Source organism: Nicotiana attenuata, unplaced genomic scaffold, assembly GCF_001879085.1.
Source record: "Nicotiana attenuata strain UT unplaced genomic scaffold, NIATTr2, whole genome shotgun sequence".
Classification (NCBI taxonomy): domain Eukaryota; kingdom Viridiplantae; phylum Streptophyta; class Magnoliopsida; order Solanales; family Solanaceae; genus Nicotiana; species Nicotiana attenuata.
In genome coordinates, this window is record NW_017671555.1 from 242,913 (window position 1) to 251,410 (window position 8,498).

Here is an 8,498-nt window from a genome sequence, read left to right on the forward strand (position 1 = left end):
AAAAGTCATCGGCTTATGCTGGAAAAGTCATCGGGTTATGCCGGAAAAGTCATTAGGGTTATGGCGGAAAAGTCATCGGGTTATGCCGGAAAAATTATCGGGTTATGCCGGAAAAGTCATCGGGTTATGCCGGAAAGGTCATCGAGTTATGCCGGAAAAATCATCGGGTTATGCCGGAAAGGTCATTGGGTTATGCCGGAATCAATTAGGGAGTGGGGCCCTATGTTGGAAAGATTACCAAGTTATGCTGGCGTCGACTAGGGAATGGGATCCTATGTTGGAAAAGACGTAGCTAGAGATTGGAGACCATATGCTACCATGATTATGAATTTTTCTTCTTCTCTTCTTTTTCTTCTTTTATTTTTCATCTTCACCGTCATTTTTAATTTCAAGATTGAGTAAAAGCGGGAAAGAATTTTAGAAGAGAATATCCCTTTTTGGCGTTGTTGCTGCAAAGCTATTTTTTAGCTCATGCACAGCTTTCTTTTGTTGCACCTGCTTCTTGCAAGGTTGCTTTTGGATTGCACCCATTTTCTATTTTCAAACAAAGAACAATTGTTAGTTTGAAACAGTGGTTAGTTTTCTGGCCTTGAGCGTTTCAGTCACTTGATCTTCGCCCAACTCTTTCAATAAAAATCTCCATTGCTCGTTGGCTCTCTGGTAATTGGTTTCATTTCTAAACCCGTGGATCTTGACTTTCCCAAGTTTCACATGATGATTAACCCGTGTGGGGCTTGGCCTTTTGCCTTTATGGGCACTTGACTTTGATTTCCTTTATTTTCAAGAGTTTTTGACTCTGGAGCATCAGCCATTATCGCCAGTCGAGGCCGACTTGATACACCTGCTGAGGCTGGGTGCTTTCTTGAATATTAGTTTTTGTCAAACAAAACCCTGTAAAACCAATCTTTCCATCCTTTCTTTGTATTAGTTTCGGAGGAGAATTGGACCGAAAGGGATTCAAAGAAAAGTAAACAACGGACAGGATAATGAATTTAAACAAGAAGTGTCCCTTTCGGGGAAAGGAAAGAAGGACTTATCTGGAGTGCAATGCACACTTCAATAGACATGGCATGCTTCTTGGACATGGATACCCGATCTGTGCAAACCATCCAACTCTCATAAACCCATCATAATCCATATCTCAAAACCAAGAAACCTTGCCAGGACTCTATCAGTGTCGATGGTTGTAAGGGACTCCTCTTTTCGATCAGTGGCGCCCTTTGCGGGTTTTCACCAATTGACCTCTCTCATTTCTCTTCTCACCGTTGCCTCATAGTGCTCTTTGCGAGTTTTCACTAATGAGACTCTCACATTTTCATTTTCTCTACTTACCATCGCCTTATGGTACCCGTGTGGGTTTTCACCAATAAGACTCTCTCATTTTATTTCTCTCATTTGTTGTGTCAGATCCAAGTAACCATATCCTCCAATTTTGAACATCTTTACCGATTGATCGGAAGGACTTGAACAGGACTTGGGGTGAAAAGAGTTTGGATTAAATTACAACTTTGGAACCTTTTAGGCGAACCATCGGCGAACCATTATAACTTATGCCCCAGTTTCAACTTTTGAGGAAATGTGGATTTTTGTTTTGGTGTGACTGAACCCCAGAGAGAGGCTGCCTACGTATCCTTTTGGAATCAAGTCGAACGTAGTTCAGGGAACTTTGTTTTTGATTTTCTTTTTGTTTTTGTTTTCTTCTTTTTTTTTCTACAACATTTTCGAGTTCCAAAGAGGGTAGTCAAAGAAAGGTAACTGGCTCAAAGGGTTTGCAAAGGGTTGATAGTGTTTGGGTAGCAAGAATGAAAGCCTTCGCCATCCCAATCAGAGAATATTAGCACTGCAGAAGGGTTAAATGTAATACCTTTTGACCGCGTCCGCATTGACAACTGTTTTGGGGTCATTTCCTTCAACGTAACCCAAGTACAATGCTCTTTTGGCAATAATTTCCTTATAATGTATGGACCTTTCCAATTCAGAGCGAATTTTCCTTTTCCTTCCTTATGATGCAGGAGAATACGTCTCAAGACGAGTTGCCCCACTTTAAAGTTCCTAGGCCGCACATTCTTGTTGTAGGCACGGGCCATTCTTTGTTGATACAACTGCCCGTGGCAAACTGCGGCCATCCAATTTTCATCAATCAGGGTTAACTGTTCTAGACGGGTCTTGACCCATTCATTGTCCTCAATCTCAGCTTCAACGATTTCGAAGAGAGGGAATTTCAACTTCTGCGGGTATTACGGCTTCAGTGCCATAAACCAATAAATAGGGTGTTCCTCTAACTGATGTGCGCACAGTTGTGCGGTATCCCAATAATGCAAAAGGCACCTTTTCATGCCATTGTCTAGAACTTTGAATCATTTTCTTGAGGATCTTCTTGATGTATTTGTTCGCTGCTTCAGCAGCACCATTAGCTTTGGGCCGATAAGGGGTAGAATTCCGATGCGTGATCTTAAATTGTTAGTATACCTCTCTCATCAAATGACTATTCAAATTTGCAACATTGTCATAGTTTTAGGAATACCAAAACGACAGATAATGTTGGAATGCACGAAGTCCACCACTGCTTTCTTGGTGACGGCTTTGAGAGTGACTACTTCAACCCAATTTGTGAAATAGTAAATGGAAACTAAGATGAATCTATGCCCATTTGAAGCTTTCGGCTCGATTGGCCCAATGACATCCATACCCCAAGCAACAACCGGCCATGGTGCTAACATAGGATGTAATTCTGAAGGCGGTGCATGAATCAGGTCACCATGTACATGACACTGATGACACTTTCGGACAAGACTGAAGCAATCCTTTTCCATGGTCATCCAGTAATAACATGCCCGAAGGATTTTCTTTGCAAGGACGTATCCGTTCATATGGGGTCCACATACTCCTGCGTGCACTTCATTCACGATTCTTCCGGTATCTTGGGCATCCACGCATCTTAAAAGGTTCAGATCTGGAGTTCTTTTATACAATACTTCTCCACTTAAGAAGAAACTACTGGCGAGCCTTCTAATGGTTCTCTTTTGGTCTCCACTACCCTGCTCGGGATATTCTTTTGTTTTCAAAAACCTTTTGATATCATGATACCATGGCTGAAGATCGGGTTCAATTTTGGTTGTATTGCAATAACCATGTCTTTCACGGATTTGGATCTCCAACTGGTCGATATGGAAATTACCCGGATACGGCAACATTGTCGCCAAGGTAGCTAACGCATCAGCTAACTCATTGTGGAATTGAGGGATGTACCTGAATTCAACAGACTTGAACTGTTTGCTAATATCTTCCACGTGTTGCCTGTATGGGATAAGCTTGATGTCCCGAGTTTCCCATTCACCTTGAGCTTGCCGAATAATCAAGTCAGAATCTCCCATGATTAACAATTCTTCCACATCCATGTCAACTGCCATGTTCATACCCATAATGCAAGCTTCATACTCAACAGTGTTATTTGTACAAAAGAACCAAAGCCGGGCTGTGGCCGGATAGTGCTGACCAGTGGGCGAAATCAAAATTGCCCCAATCCCGAAACCTTTTGCATTCACATCTCCATCAAAGAACATTTTCCAAGCATTGGTGTCTTCTGGAATTACCTCAACCGAACTTACCTCCTCGTCTGGAAAGTTAGTACTGAAGGGTTGATATTCATCATCAATAGGATTCTCAGCTAGGTGATCCGCCAAGGCTTGAGCTTTCATTGTTGTGCGGGTGACATAGACTATGTCAAACTCGGTAAGCAGGATTTTCCATTTTGCTAACCTCCCGCTGGGCATTGGCTTTTGGAATATGTATTTCAACGGATCCAACCTGGTAATGAGATAGGTGGTATAAGCCAACAAGTAATGCCTAAGCTTCTAAGCGAACCAAGTTAGGGTGCAGCAACTTCTTTCCAACAAAGTGTACTTGGCTTCATAACTAGTGAAATTCTTGCTCAAATAGTATATGGCTTGTTCTTTCTTCCCGGTCACATCATGTTGCCCAAGAACACATCCAAAAGAATTCTCCAACACTGTCAAGTACAAGAACTAAGGCCTTCCAGGCTCGGGTGGTACCAACACGGGCGGATTCGACAAATATTCTTTGATTTTGTCGAAAGCTTCTTGACATTCATCTGTCCATCTAATCGCCGCGTCTTTCTTCAAAAGCTTAAATATGGGCTCACATGTGGTAGTCAGCTGAGCAATGAACCTGCTGATGTAATTCAATCTTCCCAACAAACTCATAACCTCTTTCTTGGTTTTTGGAGGGGGAAAATCCCGGATAGACTTTATCTTCATTGGATCTAACTCGATGCCCCTACGACTGACTATAAATCCCAACAGTTTCCCAGACGGCACGCCAAATGCACACTTAGCTGGATTCAACTTCAAATCATACCTACGCAGCCGTTCAAAGAACTTCCTCAGATCTCGCACATGGTCATCTTGCGTACTAGATTTAATGATCACATCATCCACATATACCTCGATTTCCTGGTGTATTATGTCATGAAAAATGGTGGTCATTGCTCTCATGTAAGCTGCCCCGGCGTTCTTCAAACCAAATGGCATGACCCTGTAATAGTAAGTACCCCAAGGTGTGGTGAAAGCCGTCTTTTCTGCATCTTCTTCATCCATCAGAACCTGATAATACCCAGCATAACAATCCACGAAAGAATGTATCTCATGTTTGGCACAGTTGTCAACAAGGATGTGGATATTTGGTAATGGGAAGTTGTCCTTAGGACTTGCCTTGTTCAAATCCCGATAATCAACACACATTCGGGTTTTCCCATCTTTATCTGGAACTGGGACCACATTATCCAACCATGTGGTGTATCAGACCACTCGGATCATGCTCGCTTTCAACTGTTTGGTGACTTCTTCTTTGATCTTGTCACTGATGTCTGTTTTAAACTTTCTCTGCTTTTGTTGGACAAGGGCATAACCGGGGTAAGTTGGCAATTTGTGCACCACTAAATCAATACTCAGTCCTGGCATATCATCGTAGGACCAGGCAAACACGTCTTTGAATTTGAACAAAAGTTGGATCAATGCATCCCTAGTTCTTTCATCAGCGTGAATGCTTATCATGGCTTCCTGGACCTCTTCCGGACTACTCAAATTAACTGGCTCGGTTTCATTTAAGTTTGGCTTAGGCTTATTCTCAAATTATTCCAATTCTCGATTTATTTCCTTAAAAGCCTCATCTTCATCATATTTCGGTTCTTGATTCATTATTTCACAGTTAGATAGCGTATTAAGATCTAGGCATGAAGTCCGCAAGCATGTCATGTTATTTAAGTCCGCATCATTAGAACTAAACAGAGAGATAAGAAAAAATAACAAAAATCAGAAAAAATAAAGAAAGATATTCATAGACGATGAAATATTGATTTCATTTCATTGAATTAGAAGATATGAGAGTTTACATTGGAATTTAAAAGACATTAAACTAAAAACATTCGAGTTACACCCTGAAATAACTCGGAATGCAGAAAAAGATGGCAAGACTGAACTACCGGAATTCCCGCCTGACTGGGAAAGGAGTAGCCTTCCAATTTTGAAGCTTGGCATTCGGCCCCATATATTGCACCTCAGCAGTGCTTGAGCCTTCACCCTACTGGACCATATGAGCCTTGTGAGCACGTGAGTTTTGCCCTATATGAGTTATTCCTAGAAATTCAAACAAAATGATTTCTTTCATTATTTTGCAGTTTTGTGGATTTTTGTGACATTTTGCGTTAATTGTTTGCATTTTGTTTGTGCATTTTAATTAATGAAAAATACAAAAAATATACTTGGCATTTGCATTTAGGGCTTAATTTCACATTTCAGGATTAATTAGTAATTAGGTTACTTTACAAAGAAGAACATAACAAAATAGTTCATTTTGCATTTTTAACTATTAATTGTCGGAATTTGTCATGGGTTTCCTTTTAAATTAGGACTTAACCAATTTTGAGGAAATAATTAGTTTAATTTTGGGAATAAATCAGGTCTTTATTTTAATTTTGCATCTTACAAAATCTGGAAAATATATAATAAAAAGAGAAAATTAAAAAGAGAGAAATTTAATAGGTTGTACCAAATCTGGGCTGATTTTTAATAACACCAGCCCAAACACACGCCCCAGCCCAACTAAAATAACCCAAACCCCGCCTGTCCAGCCCAAAGCCCCAACCCAGTCCGGTTTTTTAAAAAAAAACAAAGAAACGACGCCGTTTGACGCCAATAGATCTGGGCCATCTATCTTCTTTAATCTAACGGCTCATAATTTATCGTGGTTTTAAATAAAACTGTCTAAATTTGAGGAAACCCTAAAGAAAATAAAGAGGGACTAGGATTGAAAACTAAAAATCTGAAGGCTGCCCCCCACTTTTGCCTATAAAAGGCAGTGTATTCTGCCTTAGAGAACAAGTTTGGAAGATCTGAAAATTTCCCTCAAAAATTGCTCAACAAGTTTCAAGTCTAATTTTGAATTTCAAATTCCAAACCTTCAAAAAACCAAAAAAAAGTAGAAACAACAGAAAACTTCAAAATATGTACTGTTCCATTGAGAATGAGAGTGTCTAGAGTTCTGGATTCAAGCTTCAAGTCATTTTTGAGTCTTCTTCAAGCTATTTTGGTGTTTCTAGTTGCTGGAAGTTTCAGAATTTCTTCTTGGGTTTAATTTTGATCAATTTGGGATTTATCCGAGTCTATTTGGTTGAACATTGGTGTTGTGTTTTCACGTTTCGACTCTGCATTGATTCTGATATTGGTTGCTGGGTTGTGAGCTTAGATCTGAACTGCTGTTTTGTCACTTGCTGCTGCTGATTCCTATTTTTCTTCTCCTTGTGACTTAATTCCAGGTACACTGCTGTAGATCTCGAAATTTGGATTGAAATAAAATGCCGCTCGTCTGCTTCTTTGCATTTTTAGCTAGTTCACAATTCCATTGCATCCTCATGTAAATCGATCTAGTTTCATTTAAAAACTGAGATGTGTGATTGTATATTCATATTAGTTTGTAGCTGTTATGCTGAAGTTGATTAGGACTGTTCGTAGAGTCAGGACTATTTGGAATTGTAAATAAGGACTGTCCTGACTATGGACTGTTAAAATAATTTGATTACTTCTTCTGATTGTAGGAGTTTATATCTAGTAGTGTTAGTTTGAATTAGTTTAAAATTCCGTGTTCGAGTTGCCATGTATGAATTCGAAATCAGAGATTTAAAAGTAGAGGTTTGGTTTGAAATCAAGAACTAGTTATGATCTCACTCGTGATTTAAATGGAAGAAATCGTTGTTGAGTATGTGTGATTCGTTAAAGTTAACTATAGGCAATCCATTTTCATTTAGCATCATTGACTATCGAGTTTCAATTTTCGTTATGTGGTGACGTAAATGTTCAGTTAAATTCATGAATCAACACTCTAATAGGAATGAGCAAACAGTAGGGATTTGGAAGATTCAACTAGTATGCAGCATGTTTGGAATTATGCGTTAGATTATCTAAGTTGTGCTGGAGATGCTAGTGTACTTATGTGTTAAATTCAGTACTACAATAGCCTAAAGTGATTTCAAATGCAAACTCAGAATTATGAGTTGATGCAAGTATAGAGTTAATTCACAAATTGATTGTCTCCTGCACTGATTGGTTAAACTGGACTGTTATAATTCCTGAAGTCCAAATAATTCCTGCCCAGACTTAACGAGAGATACGTGCTGCTGGGCCAGGCATAAGCCCACAGCGCAGTAAGCCATAGCCAAAAGAAAATAAGACCATATTTGGGCCTTCGGGTTAGGTAGCGGGTTCAAACTAAAAGGCTTGCCCTTTTGTTTGAACCTGGACTTGAACTTGAAGCCCGAATTTCATAATATTAAGTAACTAGGATTCTTTAGAGACAAATTCAAATAGAAAATGGTAGTTTTCTCTAGGATGGCCTTTAAATAAAAATGAGATGAGCCTCGCCGAACAAAACATATAAATTTTGGGGCCCTCATTAAATGCTCATATCAAAATACTTAGAATTCGGGGCGTGCCGTTTAGTGAATTTCACGGCCTCCCGCGAAGATAACAACACGCTAGCCACTTTAGGCGCGCTTTTAATAATTTTACCTTCTTAAATACGGGTGTGCATTTCATGCAACCCAAATCCAAATCCCAAAACGTTGAATAAAAATGTGTCGAGGATCCGGGTGCATTTCATGTGACGTGATCCGAAAATACGTTCTTAAACGACGTTCACTTTCTTAAAAATTTAATTGAAAGCGGTAAGTGATTTTAAAAATTGCACAATAGGATAACATGTACTATAATCAGATTTTTGCCAAATGTAGCGGTTGAGCGACCGTGCTAGAACCACGGAACTCGGGAGTGCCTAACCCTTTCTCCCGGGTTAACAGAATTCCTTACCCGAATTTCTGGTTCGCGACTGTTAAACAGAGTCAAACCCTTTCCTCGATTCGGGATTCAAACCGGTGACTTGGGACACCATAAATCTCCCAAGTGGCGACTCTGAATCTCTTAATAAAC